The sequence below is a fragment of the Triturus cristatus genome, chromosome 5_2 (assembly GCF_964204655.1).
Source record: "Triturus cristatus chromosome 5_2, aTriCri1.1, whole genome shotgun sequence".
NCBI classification, from domain to species: domain Eukaryota; kingdom Metazoa; phylum Chordata; class Amphibia; order Caudata; family Salamandridae; genus Triturus; species Triturus cristatus.
Window position 1 is genome coordinate 150,742,308 of NC_140588.1, and position 26,659 is coordinate 150,768,966.

Here is a 26,659-nt window from a genome sequence, read left to right on the forward strand (position 1 = left end):
GGAACAAAAGGCCGGCACCCTGTCTCAAAGTGCCTGTGGTGAACTGTGTTAAGGAACAGGACTGTGATCAAAGAACAGTGAGTGATCACACCCTGCCACGTGAGAAATCGGATTTGAGCTGGACCTTAGCTCCACCGCCGGTTCTCAACAGTGCCAACGAAAGAAGGACAACAATGAGAGCTTACCAGTGATAGCTCTTTATAAAACAAGGACACTGGAAAGAAGGACCCATGTCAAAGTTGAAAATCCTCTCCCAACCACCTTATTATATTAACTATCTTCTTCATGATGTTGCATCAATCACTTCCGACTGTACACTGAGAAGTTAAGAAAATGTAACTTTGTATAGTAACATTCATACAACACCAGCCATGTACACGACTATACTGCAACTTTGAATGTACTTCCTCCTCGCCTACTTTATCAAACTGTATGAGACAATGTACAAATGTGTCAGATTACTCCTGCCTACCCTTAAGACTCTGTATCTTTAAATGTATGACGAACATTGACGATACTGTAACTGAAAGGCTAACAAAGGTGAATATTGGCCGGACAAGCTGGCGAGATATGTTAAAAGGGAGGACTGTGGAAATTTAGCGTGCAAACTGAACATTATCTGCGCCATCTTGCCTCTCCCCAGCGCCACGCATAGCAAATGTACGGTCGCCATTTTAGGCACCCCACTCTCTCTCCCCGCTCACTCTCGATCGCCAGCGCTTTCCCCCGGCGCTGCGAGCATCCCCCGCGCGCCGGCCACCCCCGCTCTCTCATACAGGCCATAAACCCTCTCCTTCTGCGCGACCCTGCTACGGAACCACTTCCGACCGACAACCCATACATGGTCATGCCTCTCCTTTGATAACCGCCCTTCCTCTGCGCCCCCTTGTCCGAACTGGTCCCAGGCCATCACCTAGCCCTGCGGATGCAGTTTATTGCCCCTACTGTAAGGGAAACACCCCACATCAAAGGGATTACAGTAGATCAAAGCCCCTACCCCCTGAGACCCGGCCGGTTGCACACACCCCCGGGAATTAGAGGAATTCCCTGCTGCGCGATAGCCATCTCCTACTGTGGATGGGGTGGGAACTTCTACTGTATCTATGTGTGGGAACGGATCTGAACCGGGGCTTCAGGGGATATTCCCCCGCACATCAAGGGAATCTCAAGAATGTACTATGTGTAATAAAGCAATAAACCAGTGTATAAGAGACCAGGTCTCAGAGATGCAGTTAGAGCACCTCGTGACGATACCTTGCTGTCTGATCTGATGTGTTCTGCTCCGACGGAATAAAACCTTGTTTCCTGCCTTCCAGTCTCCGGCGCCTGCCTCTTTTATTGGTAAATTATCGAGTGGTATGAGAGGCGATTACCGCCGGGCAAATACTTGAAAGGATACCGACTGAAACTGCCGCTACCATTTAACACGGGTACCTATTAGCTTGGCACCTAGGGCTGCGGTATTTCAAAAATTGATGTACAATCTATTTAAGGGATTTAAATGCACAATATTCATCCAAGATTATATTTAATGATGAGAAGGGAAAGGAAACAGCACGATATTCGCTTAAGGAAAGTGTTAACTACCTTACAGCAACATGGATTATCTGCTGAGTTTTCTAAATGCAAGTTTGGGATGCAAACGTTGAATTACTTGGATCATGAAGTGAGCAAGGAGGGCTTGAAACCCAAAAGAGAATTAATTACTGTGATCCAGGATACACCTGTACCATTGTGCAAAGATGATTTGAAGCCATTTTTAGGGGTTCGTAGAGTTCTACTCCAAGTTTATAAGAAATGTTTCAGAGAAGACATATGAAATAAGTCAAGAAGTGCAAAACAAATTGAAGTTTGAATGGACTGTGAATGTACATGAAAGTGTTAAATCAATCTAAGAAGAAATTGTACAGATAATGCTTTACATGGTTTTGATCCTAGTAACAAGTGTATACTAATAATGGGTGCTAGATGTAAAAGGACTGGAGTGGTACTTTCTCAAAGAGATAGCGCTGATAAAGAACTGACTGTGGTTTTTGCATGCAGAGCACTAGCTCCCCCAAACAAAAGGTATTCAGTAGCAGAAAAGGAAGCTTTGGCTGAGGTATGGGAACTGGAACACTTCAGAACCTTTGGGTGGGGATTTGAAGGGTGGTTAGGTGTGATCATAAACCCCTTGTGAAACTTGTATCCACTGAGGTTTGTTAACCACTGTTGCAATTGGGTTCTGTCCACTCAGAACACATGTATTTTTTGCATTTTTTTGATAACCTGGATTTGGTCTTTTTACTGTGGGTGAATCTCACTATAGGTGTCTCCCTAATGATAATGACATGGCAAACGGACTGCATATGTGTATTGCCAGTGTCCACCTTTCAAGATAAGGCTGCTGTGATGCAGAAAAGGGTAAGGGACACATTGTCTGTTCACATATAAACATATGTGCACACACGTGGACAGACTATGTGTGGGAGACTACTAATGTGCACAGCCTGGTAACAACACAAAGGTAGCCTGGTGCAATGGGGACTCTGCAGGATTGGACATTCACCGGCAATAGGCCTTATGAGGGTAGTGTACACTAATAGGGAAAGTCAGTGTGAGTTACTGTTTTGCCTATAGTGGCACTCTATTATACACATCGGGTGGGAACAGCATTAGAGCGTGGATTCACTTCTTCTTGGCCCAGAGAGACCAGTAGCATCTTGAGTTGGAATGTAATCTGCACAGAAAAGCCAAATGTATAACTCTCAAAATGATATCTGTACATCTTATAGGTCATCTAGAGTCTTCATATTTCTCTGGCTCAGCTCAGGATGAGAGCCCAGGACTGCCCCTGCTGTGCCAAGTTAATTACATTTTTCCAGCAGCAGGAGCAAAGGCCGCCCCACATAAAAGAAGCAATAAGTAGTTCTTCTCCCAGCTCCTGAGGAGGAAAGGGGTGGGTGGAATTATCTGCATCAATTATCCAGCTGTCACACTGTACCAGGGATGGACCTGCCCAAGTCCACTGAACAAAGAAGAGTGCCCAGAAAACTGGAGGCAACCCACTGGGGGGCTCCCTTGGAAACTCCAGCATGCAAGTCCCTGGCAGTGATGTCAGCAAGGGGTGGAGCTGAGATCCCAGGAGCTGATGTGACCAGTGACTCCTGGATAATGCCATTTTGGATTGTCCCAGCATGCTGTGCAGGAGGGTTGGCACATGGGTGGTGCGGTGACATGGCACCCTAGGATTGGCCAGGAGCTCCTGACTTCTGGACCCTTCCTGTCTCCATTAACAACTCCTGCACAAGGGGTAGACTCCCTCTTGCCTTTGGATTTTTCTTAACTTCGCTACTGGATCCTGGGAGTGCCATGGAAAACTGGAAGGAGGAACACTCTGAAAATTCACCCAATGCCAAGGACTGTGCCCAGCTGACCCCAAGACCAGTGGCCCTACCCTGGACCCCAGAGTGCTACTGGATGTGGGGATAAGCTTATGATTGTGGGTAGCACCTTCAAATTCTCCCATGAGAAGGCAGGCGGGGCCGGGGACCCCATCCCTCACCCTGGTGACTGGAAGGGAGGACAGGGAGTACTGCTGAACTCCCCTATATAGCTGGCCCACCCCGCACCCCTTGCCCATGACTGGGGGGGAGCGGGAGACCAGCCACAGTACATGCTGTTGCCCACAGGAGCGGGAAGGCCAGCAGAGTGCTGCCAGCTCTTGTGGCAGCATGCTAGAGTGCTGCTGGCACAGGGAGATGGCAAGGGCAGCCAGCAGTGGGCTCTATTAGCTGCCCTCTAATATGGTATTCATGCCTGGCATGCCCAAGTGGGACCGATTAACCCATGGCAAACAAACATGCGGTGCAAGGCCACTACAAACATGTAAAAAACAGAAAGGAAACCTGACACGGTTCTCCCCAGTGCAGCGGGAGACCCCTTCTGATATACATGACCGTGCTTAAATGGCCCTATAATGCCTTGCAGGGCCTTCTTGCTGTGACTGCATTTTTCGCCTATATCTCCATTTGTGGTGGTCTCAGAACGATGGGATGACCACCAACCAACTCTGGAGGACGCCGCCTTTACTCTAAATGGATCTCTCATGTTCTCACCCTAAGTTGCGGGGACCCCAAATTATGACTTCCACTGGGTTTCCGTCATCTTTTTAAGCACTCCCATGGCTAGATCTTTTGCTCTATAGCCAGGAGTGTTACTTTCTCTAGGTGCTATGTGCATGGTGACATTCATGATGTATCATAACTTAGAAGGAGTGAGAAGGCTTTGATAGGGGTGGGCCCTCAACTGCCCAGACTTTAAACTAGAAGTAACATAAGTGAAAGTACACCCAATTTATCCTCTATACCACCTACTGTAAAGTGGTGTGTGTGGATGTTTGAGATATCACAAGCGAGTGTGCGGATGGCACCCAGATAAATTAGTGCCTACGCCACATTTCTTGAATATACATGGATATATGTTTTGGGGTCCTTACCCACAGGTACCACCTGTTGCTTGCATCATCATTGGACCCACACCTAGTGTGATTGTGCGGGCTCTACACATTTGTAAGTAGAGCTCTTTAAGAGGTACGTGCAGGGAATTGAGTGTGTTAAAAATGCCTATGAATCCTTTTTTAGTGTTTTATTGTACGAGGTTTAGGGCAAGATTAAAAACAGTGAGAGGCTTGTAAGGTTTCTATGGTCCTTAACATCCATAGGTCAACATGTTTCAGCTGTATAAATGCCTGGTAGAATCAGTCAGCTTTCTTCAGGACCTAAATGGGTTTTTTACACTGCGCAAAAAAGGTGAATTAACCAATTTGTTTGCTTTCATCTAATGACAAGTTAGGAGCAAGTGAGGAACATTTGCGTATTGGTGAAATGGGGATGGTTAAGAAACATGTCTTTATTAAAAATGGAGAGAGTGTATTTTCTAAACCTTGGAAGAAGTATTTGTGAATGCTGCTAAACTGAGTGATGGACATTTGTGGCACGTAAGTAGGATGGCATGGTGTAAGGAAATGGTGAGGTGGTTTATAGACAGTTTGGTTTGATAAGGAGGTAGTTGAGAATGTAGACGAAAGATGCATTACTGGAATAGGGTCTTCTTGTGAAAAGTATGGAGGAGGTTCCAAGGATGGTGTTAAATGTGGAAGAAGTTGTGGTGAACAAAGTAAAATGGACCTAAATAAACCTGGTCTAGAGATTCAAAAAACACATCTTAAGGAGATTTTTGGAAGGGACCTCCACTTCAGTATAACTTTGAAGACCTGATTCAAGATGTGAAAATACCATTCCCTTTGTTAAGCCCTGTCTTTGAAGGGGTTCAAACTGAATGGAGACAGTCGTCAGGGTACATCCCTAAATTCTGCGCACTGGCACCTGTTCATCTTCATGACTGTGGACCACATTTAGAGTTTGTCAGACTTGGAGATCTACCACAAATTGGTGTGTATTATGTGCAAGAAACGCGTGATTCCCCAGACACATTTAGAAGTGAGGTAACCTCTGTTTATAAGTCACTCTACTGATCTCTACTGATGCACAGTCACTGGCAACAGATTGTCAATTAAAGGGCTTCTGATTTTAGTGCATTTTGAGTTCTGTACTACGTAGAGAAGTTCTTACATTGGCAAATCAACAATGACCCACGCTGCAGCTAGAAAACTCTCTGTGCAGCTGAACCATTATGTTATTGTTTTACAGAAACAAAGCCTTCTTAGGGCATCCGTTTATGGGAAGAAAACAATAATGATGGACATAGGAACATAACATGACAGTCTAAATGCCACACTGTTCTAATGAAAGTGCTGTGTCAATGAGAGCAATTTCTTCAGAAGCTAACAGCCCAACAGTTGTTCTTTCTGTATTTAGCAGGCAGTCTACTACTGGTTGGCAAAACTGAGGTCTGGCTCCTCTGGTGGCTTCAGTGGGATGCACATTGGAGAGCAAAACACCCCACATATTACCTGACATACCTTGCCCACCCATCCCACCCATGTTATTTCATGACATTGCAATGTCTGGAGGCTAGTATTTTATTTTAATTTTGGGATTGTAGCTGTGCTCAGACACAAGTGTTGTGTTCCACTTAGAGATATGGGGCCATATTAATCATTCAATTGCCTCACCCTTGCACCACACAATGGGGCGCAAGGATGGTGCAGCTACTAAGGGCCCGATTATGAGTCTGGCCCTCCATGGGACCTTCAGACTTACAGGGACAAGGTAGTGGCTGTGCAGCTACCACCATACCGGAAATCCGACTGCCAAACCACAAGTTCAGCGGTCGAACCACCATGGAACCGCCACAACCGCCAGGGATCAGAGAACGCTGGCTATGGTGCGGAGGTCCTAAGGGAACTACATGCATCAAGCAAAATACCGGTCGCAAACGGGCAGATTCTCAGAATCTGACCCTTTGCTCCCGGTATTTTTGCATTTGGGATGCATCATCCCAAATGCAGAAATCGCTATTTAAGGAATCTCTAAATTGGGATTCCTTAAATAGCGATTGCATTTAAGGAATCCCTAATTGAGATTCCTTAAATGCAATGCATTACACTTTAAAAAATAGCGATTTCGCTAATAGCGTGAGCAAATTACCATGAGGCTGGCCCTCATGGTAATTTGCGAAAACTTAGAAAAATGCACTTCTTTGCATTTTTCTAAGTTACATGTTGCCCACACACATGCCCTTAGAGCATGTGTGTATGCAACATTTGTGCAGAGTGAACATACATGGGTGCAATAGGGTGTCATTTTGACACCCTTGCACCATCGAAATTGCGGGAGCAATTTGCGAGTACCTACTGGTACTCGCAAATTGCTCCCGCAATCTCTAATTCATTCCTATGGGCCTGGAGGCCCATAGGAATGAATGGGAAGACATTCCTTAATTGCGAATCGCAATTTGCTAATCGCAATTAAGGAATTTGTGGGAATCGCTAATTCTTTAGCGATTCCTACATGCATAGGGTTTTGCTATTCCTTAATTGCGATTCCTTAATAATCGCTATTAAGGAATCGCAAAACCCTATGATGATGCATGTGCCTAATATGCTTGGCAGTACCGCTGCATTCCTGCCAAGCATATTACGACTTTCCTCACCGCCAGTGGTGTAATGAAGGTCTTACTCCATGACACTGCTGGCAGTGAGGAACGAAAGGGGCCCACCTGTGTGCATGCAACCCAGCTCCTGCACGGCATTGACTTTAGAGTCCATGCCATGCAGGAACTTTGTTTGTAGTCCCATTGTGGTGCCTTTTTGAAAGGCTCCACCATAGGACGACCAAGCTGCCCGTCCTACAGACCACTTTCACTTGTAATATGGTGAGCAGGTGGCAGTGAGGTTTGGCGGTGCAAGAGCATGGCGTGTGCCTGCCGCCCGCTCCCGCACCACCAAAACTCATATTCAGACCCTAAGTCAGATTCATCAAGCCATGCAAGGCCACTGTGGGCGGCTCTACGTGGCTTAATAAATCTAGAGTAACACAATGCAGGGCAAACTGCTGCGCTGTGTTACTCTACCCCAGTAAGGCGTTCAATAGGTGGAGCGTGGGTGTTCCCATGCAGTCACCCATGGATGTTGGTGTGTTCCCAGATTTACCATTACTGGTAGACCTGCGGAATGAGTCAGAATGCTACACCTCCCAAAGTGAGGCGTAACGAGGAGAATTATCTTTATTTCTCCTAGTTTTTCCTCTTTGCATTTGTGTTGCATTCTGCAGCACACATAGAAATCGATGTCCCTTCCTGCACAAACATAATCCTGTCTGCAGCATAGGCACCCTTGCACCAAGACGTAAGGGTGCTTGCGTTGGCGCTAGGCAGCAGTTTGTGCACCAGTGCAAGAAAAGGACAGGAATGCTCTGTATAATGTCAAATATGGTGCATTTATGCCCTGTCGAGTTCATGCAGCACAGCAAGGTGGCTTTCTGCGCTGTGCCACGTGAAAGGTTGATAAATCTGCCTCTCAGAACCCTGAATAAAGAAAAAAATGCAGGAAGGTAAAGTACAATCTGGTTGAACTCTCCTGAGCGTCAAATATAACCGAAGCACCACATGCATGTATATTTGTTAAAGTGCTTCTCCATAGTTGATTTGCAGTGCCTCTGTGCTCAAAATATTACAGCATAAAGCTATTTGTTTAAAGTAAACAGGACCATAAAACATAAAGGGCCTCATTAACAAAAAAATTGTCTCAGGACTTGTCTCAGCACGGTGCTGCAAGCCATTTTGCTGCGCCGAGCCACGTCATTGTTAAAGAGCAGGCATCCACCAACAATACGACGCAACCGTGTGCTTTTCCCTGCACTGTAACACAATTGGCTGGCCAGCACGGGCACACTTGAGTCATGTTGCAAGGGGGCCTGCATTGCGGGGATGATTGCTTTTGTGCAGGAAGGGACACATCCTGCGCAAAAACATGGTTTGATGGCATTTTCCTCTTTCTATGCACAGAAAGAAGAAAAAATCATTGAGAAATAAAAGTATTTCTCCTCGTTGCGCCACTCCTACGATTCTGAAGCATTTACAGCTTTACAAAACTTTGTAAAGCTGGAAACGTGTCAGGCTCCCATTGATGTTGTGTGGGAACACCCAGAGCAACACCCCTGGAACGCCCCTTTCACAAAGAGTAATGCCTGGAAGGGGCCCTTGTTTGCAAGGCCATGAAAAGTCACGCAGGAGGACTTTACGTGGCCTTGTAAATATGGACAGGCACACTGCGCTGCTGGTGCATCAAAAACAGTGACGCACCGGCGGCGCAATGGCCTTCGAAATGAGGCCCATATTAATTTTGTTTCTGACTGCATTCTAGAGAGTGTGGGCCTCATTTATGAAAAGTGACGCATCGCTGCGTGAAAACAGTGATGCGTCACTTTTCACTGCGCCATCCCTGCGACACCAATGATGCGTCATATTTACAGTATGACGCATCATGTCGCAAGGAGTTACGGATACGTCAGTATTTCTGACGTATCTGTAGGCGCAAAAGTGACGCATTGCTGGAGTGTGTCACAAAAGTGACGCAACTCCAGCAATGCGCCCTTTCACATGGGCAAGTCCCATGTTGATAGTGCCTGCGTCACTTTTACGCCTGCCATGAGGCAGGCGTAAGATATTGACGCATTAGCGTCCAAGAAATGGCGCAGTGAAATCTTGTAGATTTCACTGCGTCACTTCTACGACCCTTTTTTGCGTCAAAACGCCCCCCTTGCATACATTATACCTGGCGCAGGTATAATGTGGCGCAGGGGTTTACAAAGTGACGCATCTACCTAGATGCGTCACTTTGTAAATATGGCGCAACATGGCGCATGTTTTATGCCACTGGTGCGTCACAAAAAGTGACGCACCGGCTGCGCAAAAGTGACGCAGGGGCTCATAAATGAGCCCCTATGTGTTTGGTTCGGGTCTGTTTAACTCGTGTGCCAACGTGACAAATTTGTAGGGGATTTTACAAGGTTTGCTGGGAGGTAAAGGAGTTCGGTGATTGACGTGGAGCCGGCTGCATCCTGATATAATGTTGGGATTGGAGCACATTCAAACAATTATCTACATCCGATGACAATAGCTCAGCGCTCATGCCTGATTTTCTGTACAATTCATTTTGATTTATTTGAAGTCCTTCATCCCATTGATGTCTGCATTGAAAAGGATGAAAATTGAAACCAACAGAAACCTTCAATATTGGAAGCTTTATGTTCCACAGCAAAATCCTAAACCTCCCCTCCTGCAAACAACCCCGCAGCGAGAATAAAGGTTTCAATAAATCTCAGTGAGCCAGCTGAGAGGTATTGTTAAATTTGTGAATAGCACACTTTCAGACGAAATCTTAGGTGGAAATTGCATATCATAAAGTAGGTATTTAGGATACGGTGACGCAGGTTGTCAGAAGTGTTGCACATTTTTAAATGAGCCAGTCTTTTTACACACAAACGCCAATCACATTTCTTTTCACCTCTGATGTGACATCTTGCTTGAAATGTGTTCTATTCAATTTCCTCAAACACCAGTTAGATTTCACACTGTCCTGTTCGAAAAATGTTTGCTATTAACATGAACATATTAATTAGCAGGTGCAGAGCAGATTACTAGGCAAGTAAAGTGAGAAGGAAACTATGACAGCTGCTGCATATTAGAAACACTGAAAAGTTGCAGAAATAATGATCAACTCCCCTTTCATAAAATGCGTGATGGGGGTGTTACACTTTAGCAGTTCAGTCCTCGGAGCTTCCCGACTCTCCACTTCCGCTGGCCCCTATGGAACACTGAGTGAACCACTGAGAGCATACCACCTCTCATTGACGTCGCTACAATGAGGCGGAAGTGACATCACAGTCAGAAAGAATTAGGGGGAACGGGGTCCTAGATGGGTATACGGCTATGCTATTAGTAAAACAAATTGCAGTTAACAATATCAAAACAATGAATAGAAACACAAACAAAATGATGGCTTGCATAAAACAACAATACAACAATCCTTGGTCCAGGTGAGGATCCTTTAAAAGTTTTAGGAATGTTTCTGAGCATGCCTTAGTGCCCCTAACATGGGAGGTAAAGTAGATATTTGAATTTGTTTCACACATGAAGATCCACCACTAGCCTTGTGACAATAGCTTGGACTACTTTCAAGGTATGGAAACCAGACTTTCTGGTAGCCAGAAAAAATATGTTGCCCGAAGTTATTGCTTTTTTGATCACTGTGTTTTGGACTCTACTGTGGGTGAGCCTCACTGCATGTGTCTCACCCACATTCATCACACGGTAAATCGACTGCTCATGTTTACCACCAGTGTCTGTCTTTTAAAATAAGGCTGATGTGACACACCAAGTGTAAGGGGCACTTGGCAGGTTACTGGGTGCATATGTGGGAGGGCTGCATGTGCGAGACTACTGTCAGGCACAGCCCAAACTGCACACAGGTATCCTGGTGCAGGGGGGACTCTGCAGGAATAGATATTGCCCTGGGGTAGCCCTTATAATATTAGTGGGCACTCATAGGTAAAGTCAAAATGGGATACTATTTTGTCCACAGTGACACTTTGTTATACACATGGGTTAAATCTGCAGTGCAGTTTCACACTCCTTTGGCTTACAAAGTCCAGCAAAATGGGGTGAAAAAGGTGCACCCAGTTCTAATATGCAAATCTCAAGGAGATATATGAGCATCTTATGGGTCATCCAGAATGGGGCAAATGTCTCTCCACACAAAATAGGTATTTAACAGTGATTCCCTAAGCCCCTGAGGAGGAAGAGGAGGGAAATAAAATCTGATAATGAGCTATCCACTGTTCCAAGGCTGGGACAGCCCAGGCTCACTAAACAAAGGCAGAAGCCTAAAGCTCTGGAGCCAACGCATGAGGAGGCTCCTCTTTGAAGTTTTAGTGGGAAAGGCCCTGGCAGTGATGTCAGTGAGGGGAGGAGCTGAGGTTACCTGAGGAGATGAGACCAGTTACGTCTGGATGCCACTACCTTGAACTGCCCCAACTTGGTGTGCAGGACTGTTGGGACAGGGATAGAGAAGTGATGGGCATCCTAGGATTGGTTAGAGTTGCCTGGCCTCTAGAACCTTCCACCCCATTAAAAAAGATTTCCATAAGGGAGAGTAAGTTCATTTTGCTGTTGGAAATTGGGACATAAGTTATTTATGTCCATGGAGGGGGTGTGCATGGGGTCCTCGGTCAGAGGTCCGGAGTCTTAGGGATCCCAACCTGTGAACCTTTTAGGCCAAAGAGGGCCCCAGAACTCCATATTCTGGCTCCTGTGAAGAAAGAGGGGGTGCGCCGTTGTGCCCTCCCAGGAATGAGAAAAAAAGGATCCCAGGATACCATCTCTGGGCCCTCTCATACAGTAGGACCAAGGGTGAATACCACCACCCCCCAATGATTGTGGGCTTGCTCCCATCCCCATTGCCCATGTCTGGGGGGGGAGGTCAGCCACTGCAATGCATGCACCTTGCCTGCATGGAGCAGGAAGTTAAATTGAAGAGGCCGGCTACCGTGTTGGCAAGGGTAGAGCTGGTGGCGTGGGGAGCCAGCTTCTGGGCCATGCAGGATTGGGCTTCCCGTATGGGCCCAATTAATTAAAGGTCAGGGGTGTCCAGGTGGGACTTGCCACCCCCTTTCTAAAGGAGAAACAATACAGAAAAAGACCACAGACTCCTGAACACAGCAGACCAGCTGCTTAAATATTTATGCTCCTGGCTGGAACTTCCCATAATGCCGCAGGAGAGGATCATTTCCATATTGTTCTGCTTCTTGTGGTGACCCCAGGAGGGCAGGGCAAGTGTCATGGGGGGGGTGTAAGAGTTGAAGCAGGCCCATTGAAGGGAATTTAAAACTGATCCTATGTTTTAGGGACAGAAAAAATCATTCCACCTCTGGCTTTCAGTCTGAATTTAAGCATTCAGTAGGCTGGGGCTTTTGTTTCTCAGCTAGGAATGCAACACCCACTAGGGGCTTGGTCTATGGCTGTATTTTATATGAGCTGACACTGTATAAAAAAACAGACATGGTATGTTATTTTCAATATGTATATTATATCTTTACAATTACAGTGATTCATTTTGTTTCATTTTAAAATGCTTTCTTGATATCAACTTTAAGGATTGTATTTACATATAATTAATGACCATAGTGAATTATTAAGGATTTTGAACACTTGGCTTGTTTGTCTTTTTACATGGTTCACCTTTGATAAAGCCAAAGGGATTACCTTATATGATGACCCTTGGTATAGCCAATAGGCATGTTTTATTTTTTAGTGATCCCCTATGTTCTGATGTCTATCTCTCGTGGGTGGGAGTTACTGTGATTTTGTGGGTCTTGACCTTTTAGGGGTCAAATGTGATTGCTGAATGTCACTGATATATTTTCAATCTGCCTTATGTATATATTTGCACATTAATGCATAGTATTTAGTGGTGTGTGTGTAATGAATGTACTTTTCCTATTCTAAAAAATAAACACTGACTTGACAATAAAGTATTGAACGTTATCATTCTGTGCCATCGAATGGTGATTACTAGCCCACACCACCTCCCCTCAGTAGGCCTTGGACTGCTCTGCTTCACTATATTATGAGAGTCAAGTGCTACAATTCAGTGCTTGGTTCCAAGTAAGGGGAAATTGTAGATCTAATATTTGTGTAGGTCTATCATCCTGCACAATTAATATCCCATTTCTTACACATATCATATGAGAAGAAGGTTTTCCAAGTAGACATGTTCTTCCAAAAGCATGGCCATTTTGCCCTCTGATGGAGAGAAATAATCACAAAGGGTTTGAAGGGACTTTACTACCATTCAAATATCATGGCTTTATGAGAAGAAAGGGCAGTCTGTGAACAAAGAATGTTCTCTGCAGAAATGACTAATCCATAGAATGCTTACATTTCCTTACAGATACAGATTCGACAAGGACACTGAGAAAGTCATGCCAGGAAAAAGTTTATGAAGCCTGTGGTACTCTTACAGCAGTTTCAGAGAACAGTAGCAGCACCAACACCCACTGACCACGCACGCAACCTGGGATTCATCCTCGATTCAACGCTCTCCATGACCAAGCAAGTCAACGCCATCTCATCCTCCTGTTTCAACACCCTCCACATGCTCCGAAAGATCTACAGGTGGATCCCCACCGACACTAGAAGTACGGTCACCCAGGCCCTCGTCAGCAGCAGACTGGACTACGGAAACACCCTCTACACGGGAGCCCCGGCCAAACTGCTGAAATGACTTCAACGCATACAGAACGCCTCTGCACGCCTGATCCTCGACATCCCTCGCCACAGCCACATCACACCCCACCTGAGAGACCTGCACTGGCTTCCCATCAACATGAGGATCACCTTCAAGCTCCTCACTCACACACACAAAGCACTCCACAACACCGGATCAGCATACCTCAACAAACAACTCACATTCTACACCCGAACCGCCAGCTACGCTCCGCCAACCTCACCCTTGCCACCGTCCCCCGCATCCAGAGAGCAACCACCAGCGGCAGATGATTTCCTACCTCACCGCCAAGTCCTGGAACACCCTCCCCATCCTCCTACGGCAGGCCAAAGACCTACTTACCTTCAAGATGCTACTCAAGACCTGGATGTTCGAGCAGTAGCAGCAGCCCCCCAGCGCCTTGAGACCCTCACGGGTGAGTTGCACACTTTAAAAATGTCTTCATTGATTGAGGAGCATTATTAAACCAATAAACAATGAAGCAAAGTCATATTGTGTTTTAGGAAACCAGAATCTAACTATGATGATTGACCAAAGAATTGCGGGGCATATCTTCAAGCCCCGGAGATAAAATTATCGCCGCTTTAGCATCCGTTTTCGGACAGAAAGCGGCCATAATTTTATCACCTAATCAGCAAGGTCAAGCTATCGCGTGAATCCTTGCATTATCTCCCTTTCCCGCAACGCCCATTTTTGCATCTCTAATGAGATGCAAAGTGGGCGTTCCTGCCCTGACATAACTGGAGAAATGTCGTTAAGCAACATTTCTCCAATTATCAATGGGCACGCTAACCTACAGAGCGACAAGCAAAGTAGCGATAACCTCTGTTATCGCTACTTTCCTTACGCCTGCTTCAAGACTGACTTAGCCATGATATCCTATGTAAGGTGGATATCATGGCTAGTATGCCTTGCCCTATCAGCAAGCTTTCGCCAAACCTTGTACGATTATCGCTGTATTTCCTGTGATAATCGCACAATTGGCAGCTTGCGCTCTGAATTTCATCGCTTTGGAAATAAGCGTTACTGATAGCACGCTATCTCCATGATAAAATTCAGAGTTGGCCGGTGATAATTATCCTCGCGCTAAGAGCGCTGAGTGATAATTATCGCATGGCCTTGATGATATGCCCCTGAATATGTTATACCAATACATTAAAGCTGACAACATTCAATCATCCTGTAAAAGTCTACTACCATGAGCAATGCTTACTAGGCCAACTCTATCTATTTTATACTGGCCTGGGTTAAAGGCTTTACAAATTATTAACATTTCCAAAGAACAGTTGAATATCCTATCTACTTGGCATGTATGTGCATCAGCTTTTAATCCATTACAACTGAAATCCTCATAGATTGTGTGGCTTATTTACGAGCTCCCTAGGCCACCAAAGCATCACTTTTTGTGATGCTCCAGTGGCGCAGATTACAAATTCATAACTATGAGTCCATGCAATGCCGCTATGCAAGGCTTTGAATTGCCTCATAGATATGGGGTAAGGTTAGGCAGTGCAAATAACTGCCTTGCTTCACTCTGCACTTAGGAGGCGTTCCATGGGTGTTGCAGCGGGTTTTCCCATGCAACACCCATGGATTTTGACCCTGCCTCAGATTTACAAGAGCATGTAAGCCTGGAGATGCACCAAATCCTTACGCCTCCTGAGGCGAGGTGTAATGAGGGGAAATTTCTATACATCTCCTTGTTATTTCCTCTTTCCTTGTAAGCTGCATTCTTCAGCACACAGAGAAAGATGAAAACGCCTCTTAGGATTGTTTCTGAGCATGTAGGTGACCATTTCTGCATAAAAACAATCCTGTTGACAACACAGGCACCCTTGCACCAGCCGAAATGGCGCCAGTGCAGGCAGAAGAGACAAGAAAGCACTGTATTGCATAAATATGGTGCATTCTTGCCCTTTCACTCCCCTACTCCAAATCCCTGTAAATAAAGGACTATGTTTTCAATCTTAGTGCGTACTGACAGCATGGAGAAGCAACATGCTATCCCTACTACTTCTTCCTAGATTTCTGTAGTTATATTTGTACTACATTGACTTCTCTTTAGAGTACCATGGTGTAGTGTTCTTAATTAATGGTTCTGAGCATCCATGTCAAGATGATGATGTCAGCTGCTGTGGGTGTTCTGTTAAAGAATGTTTGGTGATGAGAATGTTATGGGTTGAAGCTATTGTCAGTTGTACTGGCTTGGCTGGAGGATGAGGTCTCAAGATTACTCTCTTCATTAAAGAGTTCACAACCCGCCTATTGCTTCCTGTCTATTCAATTCATCTTCCACACCTCATTTTGGCGACGAGTGGAAACTGGAAGAGACCTCAACTCATCTATTTGAGCATTCTGCCACACGCTCCTTACCGTTGACTTCGTCTGCGCTCCAGACTTCGTGGGAGCTCATCCACTGGCTGCATCGTGTTTCGGCAAGCGGTGAGAACGGAGCACCTCTTGTGTTGTTTGAGCGAGCTGTGAGAGCGCAGCCTCCGGCGTTTGTTGGAACTCTCTTCGAGTATTGGTTCCGAGCGGAGCACCTCCGGCGTCTGTCAAGGTCAAAACTCGCCTCCGGCGTTTATTAAACTCGCCTCAAGTGTTGGTTCCTGTTTTCCTCCTCTTCAACGTTGTTTTCGGTAGTGCCTCCTCATTGGTTGCTCTGGGGGTTGTCACCTTTCTTGTGAGGTGCTTCCTCATTGGTTTGCGTAGAGGCCTTATCGTTAGGCCTCGGTGTGCATCGGGTGCTGTTGCTTAGCAACCCGCTTTCCTTTACGCAACTCTGCCAACTCCCGGCGCCTCCCGCTACACATCAATAATAAAGGAAAGGAACCACTCACGCCGTTTGAACATTGCGAGGTAAAACGTTCCTGATTCTCTGACTGACTTGCCTCATGGAATTACATCGGCTTTCAAATCTGTTCATGTTCGATGTTTCCCACGCTGACTTTTCTTTTCTTCACGGTGGTAACTCTGTTTTGCTCAGTTATTAGTTTCTGCCATTTCTTTTGTCTTACTGTTATATATGACAGCTACAACATTTATTCTCTAATGTTTATTTACCTTTATTGAATGCTTAGTCCCAAGGTGCTTTTGTGACAAGTGTTGTTTGGGTTTTGTTTTCATCTTTGCAATTTTACACTGATACAGTCTGTTGATTTTATTTGTGACTAGTGTAATTTGGGTTTGTATTCATCCTCCAAAATGCAGAATGTAACCGCGCCACCGTTCTTTCTTTCTGCCCCAGAAGATCCTCCCATACCTTGGTTGAAATGGAAAAAAGTTTTCTCCAATTATGCCAGGGTCTGTGGTACGTCTTTGAGTGCAGAAAGGAAGTCTGCCTTATTTTTGCACTGTCTTGGTTCAGAGGGGCAAGAAGTATTCGAACACCTTCCTGACCTACCGGATAGTGAGGGTAACTCTCTAAATGAATATGAAATCTGCATAAAAAAAATGGATTTGCATTATCTACCCAAAATGAGTATGGTATTAGAACGTTATCATTTTGGTAAGAGACTCCAAAAACATGAAGAATCTGTGGAACAATATGTCACCTCCTTGCGCAAGCTGGCTTCCACTTGTTCCTTTGGGGCAAGTTTGGAGGAAAGACTCAGAGATCAACTCATGCTTGGGTCATCTATTGATAAAGCAAAAGACGCACTCTGGCAAAAAGACAATCCTTCTCTTGAGGAAGTCATCACCACTTTAAAGTTGCATGAGCATTCAAAAGCTTGTTCTGAGGCTATACGCAAAGGAGCAGACAACAATAAGAGTTCTGATGCAGAAGTTAAGGAGGTAAAAACAGATGCACCTTCAGGGCCTGATAAAGCCCCCAAAGGTTCCACACAAGGCACTTCAAGTTCTTCAAAGGGTGTGCGCCCGAACGTAAATCCAAAGTATTCATCTGTAAAATGTTTTCGCTGTGGGAACACAGGACATTTGGCTAATTCCAAAGACTGTCCTGGGTGGAAAGCTATTTGCTCTGTTTGTAAAAGGAAAGGTCATTTTTCAAAATGTTGTAGATCCAATAGGAACCAAAAGAGTGTGAGGGAAGTTGATCTCTATGAACAAGACGGGGAAGATGTAATAGTTTCTCAGATTTGTTGCCAGGTGAAGGATGGTCCTATGGAAGATGTGTTAATTAATGACAAGTGTGTTAAGATGTTGTTCGACTCTGGAGCAAAGATCACTTTAATTCCCAAAGACTTTTATGAGAAATATTTACTCACAAAAGTAAAGTTATTCAAACCGGATATTGTGCCAAGAGGTTATGGGGGACAAATAATAAATCTCTTAGGATACTTTGAAGGAACAATTGATTACAAAAGTAGGCTCACTGCAGGCAAGATTTATGTTTCCATGAAAGGAGATTCTTTGATAAGTTGGTCTCATCAAAGGGATCTTGGGGTTTATCTAGATCCTAATCAAACACCTTCAGTGTGTCTGAGAGATCTCTCGACTATAGCCTCAATCTCTGACCGCAACAATTGGATCAATAAGTTCCCACAAGTTTTTGATAAAAAACTTGGTTGTCTAAAAAAGTACCAACACCTTATTAAGTTAAAGGACAATTCTGTCCCTGTAGTGGCCAAAGTCAGAAATGTTCCCATGTTGCTCAGAGACAAAATGAAAGAAGAATTGAACAAGCTACTGGTTAATGGTGTCATCAAAGAGGTAGAAGCTACGGAGTGGGTCTCTCCGGTTGTGATGGCTCGAAAATCCAATGGTGAGGCCAGACTCTGCATTGACTTGAGGGAATTGAATAAGGCAGTGGTGGTGGATCACTATCCTCTCCCAAACATAACAGAAATGTTATCCTCGTTAGGTAGTGCCACGCATTTCTCTACATTAGACTTGTCTTCTGCCTACCACCAGGTTAGACTACACCCGTCCTGCCAAGAATTGACCACTTTTATAACACCTTTTGGAACATACAAATTTCTAAGGATGCCGTTTGGTCTGATATCTGCTGCATCGGTGTTCCAAAGGGTCATGGAGAACATATTAAACGGGATAGGTGGGGTCAAAGTCTATCAAGATGACGTTCTTGTGTACGGTTGTAGCTTGCAAGAGCATGATGAGAGGATGGGTCTTATACTTTCTAGATTGCAAGATCATGGCCTTACTCTTAGATTGGATAAGTGTAAATTTGATGTTAAGGAGATTGAATATCTGGGCCATTCAATCTCCGGCTCTGGGATCAAACCCAAGCCTGCTTTGGTTGAAGCCATTTCCAACCTCAATTACCCGGCAAGCAAAGATGAACTTAATAAATTATTGGGCATGGCAGAATTCTACAATAAGTTTGTTCCTGGTTTCGCTAGAAAAACTGAAAATTTAAGATCTTTATTAAAAAAAGGGAGCGAGTTTGTTTGGAATGAATCGTGTAGTAAGGAATTTGATTTAATTAAGGACTGTCTAAACAAAGCACCCAATCTCTCTAGTTTTGATCCCAAGAAGAAATCCTTTGTCATGACAGATGCTAGTGGTAAAGGATTAGGTGCTGTATTGTTGCAACCAGGGGAACATGTAGACAACACGGTTTTGTTCATCTCAAGACCACTTAGGGGAGCTGAGTGCAACTACTCAGTAGTAGAAAAGGAAGCTTTGGCCGTCTATTGGGCAGTTCGCAAGCTCAAGAAATTTTTGTGGGGTAAAGCTTTCTCTGTGATTTCTGATCACAAACCCTTAAAGGAAGTATTTGGGAATAAAGGGATTGATCGAGTATCACATAGAATAAGGAGATGGGTTGTTGCTTTGCAAGATTTTGAATTCTCTGTCTCTTATTTGCCGGGGGCTAGCAACATTCTGGCAGACTGCTTGTCAAGACTTGTTAATTCTTCTGGCTCAGATGGTGATGAAGATGATTCTTTTCTTGGGGAAGACTTTGGGGAAGACATACAAGTGTGTTTAGTCACTCAAGGTGTGATCACTGAAGAGGAATGGAGTGTGGCCTTAGGCAATGATTCTGCTTTGCAACAGGTTGTTTCATATATTCGTGATGGTTGGTGTGAAAAACGGTTGTGTGATGAGGAGGTTAAAGGGTTCTGGTCTATCAAGGAGGAGTTATCGATTTCCAGTGGTCTTCTTTTTAGAGGAAGCAGATTGATTGTTCCTTTGGTGTTGCGCAAAAAACTGGTTGATAATGCACATGCTAGTCACATGGGCATTGCCAAAACCAAAGAGAGGCTTAGGGAAAACTATTGGTGGCCCGCGATGGATACTTTTGTAGAAAGATTGGTGCGTGATTGTCCTCTGTGTGCCAGTAGTGATAAAGTTTTAGGATGTAGAACTCAGCCGATGTTGGTGAGGAAGCAGGCTACTGGTCCATGGATTGACATTGCTGTTGATATTTTAGGTCCTGTAAAGGTAAAGTCACAAGATCGGTATGTCCTAGTTTGTCTGGACATGTTTTCCAGGTGGCCATCTATCAAAATAGTGAATAGTGTAGATTCCTCATCGGTTATCAATTTTTTGGATGAATTGTTTGCAAATGAAGGGTTGCCAAATTCGGTGTTGACTGATAATGGGGTACAATTTGTCTCCAGGGTGGTTGAAGAGTTTTTGAGTGAGAGAGGTATCATGCATAAGCGTGCGGCTCTTTATCATCCTGAATGCAATGGAGTTGTTGAGAGATTTGTGAGGGTTTTGAAGGAGGCTATGCAATTAGCCGTGACTTCTAGCTATAACTGGGAGGAAGCTATCAAGAAGAAGGTGTTTGAGTATAGGTTCACTCCACATTCTTCTACGGGTGTTACTCCTTTTACTTTATTTAAAGGAAGGGTTGCAAGCACTCAAGTAAGTCCTCTTTGGGTTTCCTCTAAGAGGTTGGAAGTGGGTGGTGTTGATAAAAAAGCTGATTGGAAAGACCAGGAGTTCAAGAAAATGTTGAGGAGAAAAGAGATTTTTGACAAGAGAAAATCTGTCAAAAGAACTGTCATTCAAGTGGGTGACATGGTCAGGGTAAAACTTCCTGAAAGAAGGTGGGGTGAATCCAAGTTTAGTCAACCAATCAGAGTTAACAAGCTTCTGGGCAATGCAGTGAGGACACAGGATCATAGAGTCTGGAACCTCAATAGGATTGTGAAGTGTCCCTCTATGTGTGGCCAGAGTACTATCTCTGAGAATCCTAATAACCTTTCACACTCTCTAGGTACGAGACCAATCAGAGTAAAGAGTGTTCCTCTTCGTTTGCAAGATTGATGTGATGGTGCATATACTTGTTTTTTTTTATTTGTTTTAGTTTGATTGATGAAAAGGGGAAGGTAATGTAGTGTTCTTAATTAATGGTGCTGAGCATCCATGTCAAGATGATGATGTCAGCTGCTGTGGGTGTTCTGTTAAAGAATGTTTGGTGATGAGAATGTTATGGGTTGAAGCTATTGTCAGTTGTACTGGCTTGGCTGGAGGATGAGGTCTCAAGATTACTCTCTTCATTAAAGAGTTCACAACCCGCCTATTGCTTCCTGTCTATTCAATTCATCTTCCACACCTCACATGGTCCTTAATTACAAGGACAGACGGGTCAATGTGTTGCAAAAGCAATGCATCAAAATAATTAACAAATCACTACATCACATTTAAATGCCATGGATGCACCATATTTATGGTATAGCACACCATGGCATAAGGATCAGGAAGCGTAAGATAAATGATGCTGCTGCGAGCATGTTGTCACAGTGAAAACTGATGCATCAGGGAAAACTGATGTAAAGTTGGTTAGCTACATGCAAAGCGATGCTAATCAGCCGAGCATCACTTTTCATTGGGTCAAGACTTAAAAAAAGTTTAGAAAATGACGCTTTGAGTAAAAAAAAAAAACATTGGCACACTTCACAGAAGGCAGTCATGGAGTGGAAAGAACGGAGCACCAGCCAGGACTACAACCCCAACAACCCCTGAACCAGCCTGGATGTCCAGACAGACTCCCAGGAGAAGAGGAAGTGCAACTTCAGTGAGGAGGAACATAGTATCTTGATCACTGAAATGACAGAGCACCAAAATCAGCTCTTCATGACTTCAAAATTGCCATTAGGAAAGAAAGAGGCCATTTGCCTGTCCATAGTGGGCAAGAAAAACAGCATGGGACAAGCCAAGAGGCCTATCACCGACTGCAAGAAATGCTGGGACGACTATAAGCACAGGAGGAAGGAGAAACTGGCTAACAGCCTGAAGACAAAAATGCAGACCGGAGGTGGAAGCCCAGCACCACAGGAGGAGCTGGATGCCTTGGAGAAGCGGGTGGCAGCTGTCATCTCAGAGGAGTTGGTTTGCAGGAGTTCAGGGACAAGCCAGTGCAGCCCATTAGGAACAACGAGAATTACAGGGTAAGTCACAACAAGGGGAAATGAGGGGAAGAAAGGTCATGTGCTGTGCAGCTGGCTAGGTCCCAGTGCTGTGTGCAGGGCAAAGGGCAGGAATCTGGGTCCACATACTGTTAAACATCATAACATTTTAAGTCACACTGCCCAGTCACATGTGGAACAGCTCAGTCAGCTCCCCCACGTTTTTCCCATCCATATGTGAAGTGCAGCACTTGTCCTGGTTAACCTTTGTTTATTGGCATTTGTAGTGCAATGTATAACATGAGTCACTAAAACTACAAGTCCCACAATACAAAGCAAAATATATGGTGCCTCAAGTGTAAGAGGGCTGCGACGCCACAACATCAGTTGTCATAATGATCCCGTGATGCAGGCCTCCCAATCTTATCTATGAGGTGACACAAAGCCGAACCTGTGTGGCTTTGCATGGCCTCATAGATATGGAGTAAGGCAAACCAGCACATAGCTCTGTCTTGCCTTATAACTATGTCAAGGAGGCGTTCCATGGGTGTTGTGGTGGGTTTATTCACGAAACAGCCATGGGTTTTGACACATTTCCAGATTTTCAAGGATCTTTAAATCTGGAAATGCATCCAAATCTGGGCATCTCCAGTTGAGGTTTAAAGAGGAGAAATAACTGTAAACTGCTGCGTTCAGTAACTCTGCCCCAGTGATGTGTTCCATGAGTAGACCGTGGGTGTTCCCATGCAGCAACCCATGGATTTAGGTGCGTTCACAGATTTACCATTACTTTAGACCTACGTAATCTGTCAAAATGCTACACCTCTTAAAGTGAGGCGTAATAGGAGAAATATCTTTATTTCTCCTTGTTTTTCAGGGAAAAGGGTACGCAGAGACACTACATCATAACCTAGAAAAGTTTTCTCCATTGCATCATGTTACATGCAGTGCCCAATTTTTGCTCCTCTCAGTGTTGACTGCGGTGTCAACACTACAGTCAACACTAAGGGGTATGCCCTTAGTGTTGACTGTACTGTTGACACTACAGTCAACACTGAGGGGTGCGCAAATTGTACCACGATACAAAGAACAAAACGTTTCTGGGTTATGATGTGGTGTCTGGCCGTACCCTTTTCCCTGCCCAAATTGTTTTTCATGACCTCCTCAAACATTTATCACACATTCCTAATGTTCCTTTTCCGAGTGCGGACATAAAGTTAGGAGTTGTAAGTGCATTATGTCCAAAAATCGTAAGTTCCTTCAGTGAATACCAAAAACAGTACGTTTAGGATTTTGTCTTAGGTTAATTCTGTGAATCGGCCACTATCAGTCTAGGCATCATGAAAAAGAAGGACAATAACCGAGGCAGAAGTGGACTGTACCTCATGTCGCACTGTCACACAGTGGCTCCATGAACATGCAGAGATATTGCCATCTGAAAGGCAACTACACTGCAAAATGGCTTCTAAACAGATGTCCTAAGCATCAATGTTGACCCGACAGGGATTGAGTAGGAAGTCAGAATATCAACCAGATTACGCATGTCACCATCTAACATAGACCCACAATAACATATATCTCTTTCATTGCAGAGAATGTACCAACTACTTCTGACCCGCTGCATGTCCTGAATGAAGATCCTACTAAGGATGAAAGGCTGTCATCTCTCGACCAAGACACCATCTAGCAAAACCTGTACACCATTCGGACACCATCTCATGTTGCAAGAAGGGGCAACAGCATTGCTTGCTCTCCAGAGGATCTACCTATCACCCAACAGATACCACCAGATACCACCAGCCAGCCCACTATCAGCCCTCGTCTCCGAGGACTTCCTAGTTGAATTCCAATGTTGTGCAGTGGAAGTCCAATGTGAGCTGATGGATGCAATGCGGGCGGGGATGGAGACCATGGCAGGTACCCTAGAGGGGGTCTGTAAGTGCCTCAGTTCTAATAAGGACAACTTGGAGGCCATAAGAGACATCTGCCCCCTGTTCCATGTCTTGAAACAGTCCCTGACTGACATTGATGGTGTCATGAGGCAGACGTACGAACAACTGCGCTGCCAAAGTGGCACCAGTGAGGTTGCTAACCAGCTGTGGGTGACCCACAACATCATGGAGTCCATGGAGCAGAAGCAGAACTCCTGCATAGCGATACTGGGTGCCTTACAATGTGATGTCATTACTGTGCTGGCAAACCAACAAGCCCTTCTTAGTGCTGTGCTGCCTTACTTGTTGGGATCAGAGGATGAAGATGTGGATATTCCTCTTTCCCCAAAAAAAGTGTCCGGTACCATTTCTCTGTGCCATGTTGCCTGTCCTCCCTCTTCTTTGCCACCTGTTGATCTCACCCATTTGTGGACTATGTGGCCTATTTTCCCTAATGGCGATTTGGTCCTCCTCCTCACTGGAACACTCCTCTACTCCACATTAGCTGTGAGTAGAGTTTGTGGAGTGAGGTGAAAAAACACTCCACGATCTCCACCCTAACTCTCTGCTAGCAGGTCGAGTTGTGCCCAGCCATCCATTCGTGCTGGTTGGAGTGAGTAGCATGCCCTGTGTTTCAATGCACACATGAAAGGATACCATGGGACGCCCGCATTTCAGCCATTTAGTTTTTTCCTATTCTGTGCATGGTTCTGAGCTTACTTTTTAAACTATATCTTTGATATCCTTACTTTAACCAACATAACCTCATCTGTTTTACATTTATTTCCAAAGTGTGTGTATTTGTTTTGGTGTATTTTACTTTTTTGCCTGTTTTTGGACTTTCTGTGACTTTTTTGTTCCTTTATTAAGTTTTTGCCTATTTTTCCCTAACTTCCTAATTTCTATTCCTTCTCTGCATCACATCATTCTCTTTGTTTTATATTCCACTCCTTGACATGGCAGAGTGTTGGAGAGACAGTGCCAGTGCAGGGGGTGCAGCAAACCACCACACACCCTGCTGGTGCTGCCTGGGGGTGCAGCCTTCTGCCAAACTTTAGCGAGGAGGTCAGCTCACCTAATTTTTTGTATCGTGCCACCTCCACGCCATGCTGGCCACAGGCAACTGGCCTAGGAGTGGGTTTGGCCTATGAGAGCATCTACTGTGGGGAGGGTGCTCCGTTGAGTTCGCCCACATACTGGGTTCAGTGCAACCAGCAGCAGCTGATGCACTGCTGGGTCGAAATCCTGGACTGGGAGAGGAAACTGCTTGACCTGCTGGGTGTCCAGGTTGCGGGGCTTGGTGAGTACTAGTAATTAATTTTTTCTCATTTTGCTGTGCCCTATCCTATAATGTTATTTTATTTTTCAAATAGCATTTAGCTCACACTGGGAGGTAAGCTAAGTTCATGTAACCTAACATTACAAATATTATGTGATCCAATTTGCTGAGCCAGGCGCTCGGTGCTACCTAATTCTGCTTGTTGCTGTAAGTGCTCGCTTGGGCTGATTAATTAGGAAGTTATGCTGACCCATCTGTCCTCCTGTCACTAAGATAGTGGTGCTTGGTAGTGATATGATATCAGTGAGATAGCGTTCTCTGTGTCTTTCTTTTTATGTAGCTTGTACATTCCTAATCAGTTTTCCAGTGATGTAGTCTGCAAAATATGCATCCAGGCATTGAATAGAGAATCTGACTGAGTTGGCCCATCAAAGGGGGTGAGATTTGTGAAGCAACAATCATTTATTGCAGTGCATTTGTATTTCCAAATGTTGTTTAGGAAATAGGGCTTAGATAAGGTTTCAGAAATTAGGAATAGGTCAACCTGATTTTATAGGCAATCTGATATAGAAAAGTATAATGTCAAGGTGTTACTGCGTTTGTCTTTGCCAGCAAAATATTTTCTTGGAAAGATTAACTGTACTACTAATATATTTTTGTTATCTTCTTTATTTCTTACATCAGCACCCAAGGGCAAGAAGAGGGCATCAGAGGGTCAGGCCGAGGAGGGTGCCACCTTCAGTTCCACGGACGGTGAAAGTTCCACCACCAGTGCTGTGACAGACAGATCTGCTGGCCCAGTAAGTTCTTGTTAATATAACTTATTTCCCTAACTTTTACTTCTCCCCAATTATGTAAATGTTTTGTCCTTTCTCTTAGACTGTGATTTAAATGCTCTTTGTTCTATTTGATGTTCATTCTTGTTATCCCTCTGTGCATTACCCTTTTTTCTATGTTTCTTCTTTCTGTAGCTGACTTCCTCCTGTGTCTGTACTAATCTTTAGCTTAAGCTTTCTTCTGCTTGGTTTTGATGTCCTTCTGCCCTAACTTTATACCCTGTGGACTAGTCTTGTTAGACTAAGACGCTAGATTACGTAGAATACTGTGAGGAATGCAGAGTTTGCAGACCCAAGCAAGGTCTTCTATGCTTGTTTGTTGAGAAGGCTTTCCATTACTTACTCATGCTCAATTGATGAGAGTGGCCGTGGTTATGACCTTCCCCCCCAACGCTGTGTTGTATTCCGTATCCCAGCAGTTTTGAAAACAGTGCAGCATGGCAGGAAAGTAGTATGATGACCGTCCCATTGCATTTGGCAACCAAAACTATATGTCCTTCATTGAAAAATGTATTCTACATCTTCAGTGCACTTCAAACAACTCACAGTCATCATATTTCCCTGCTCCCCTGTTAAGGTTGGCTTGACTATTGGCTTTT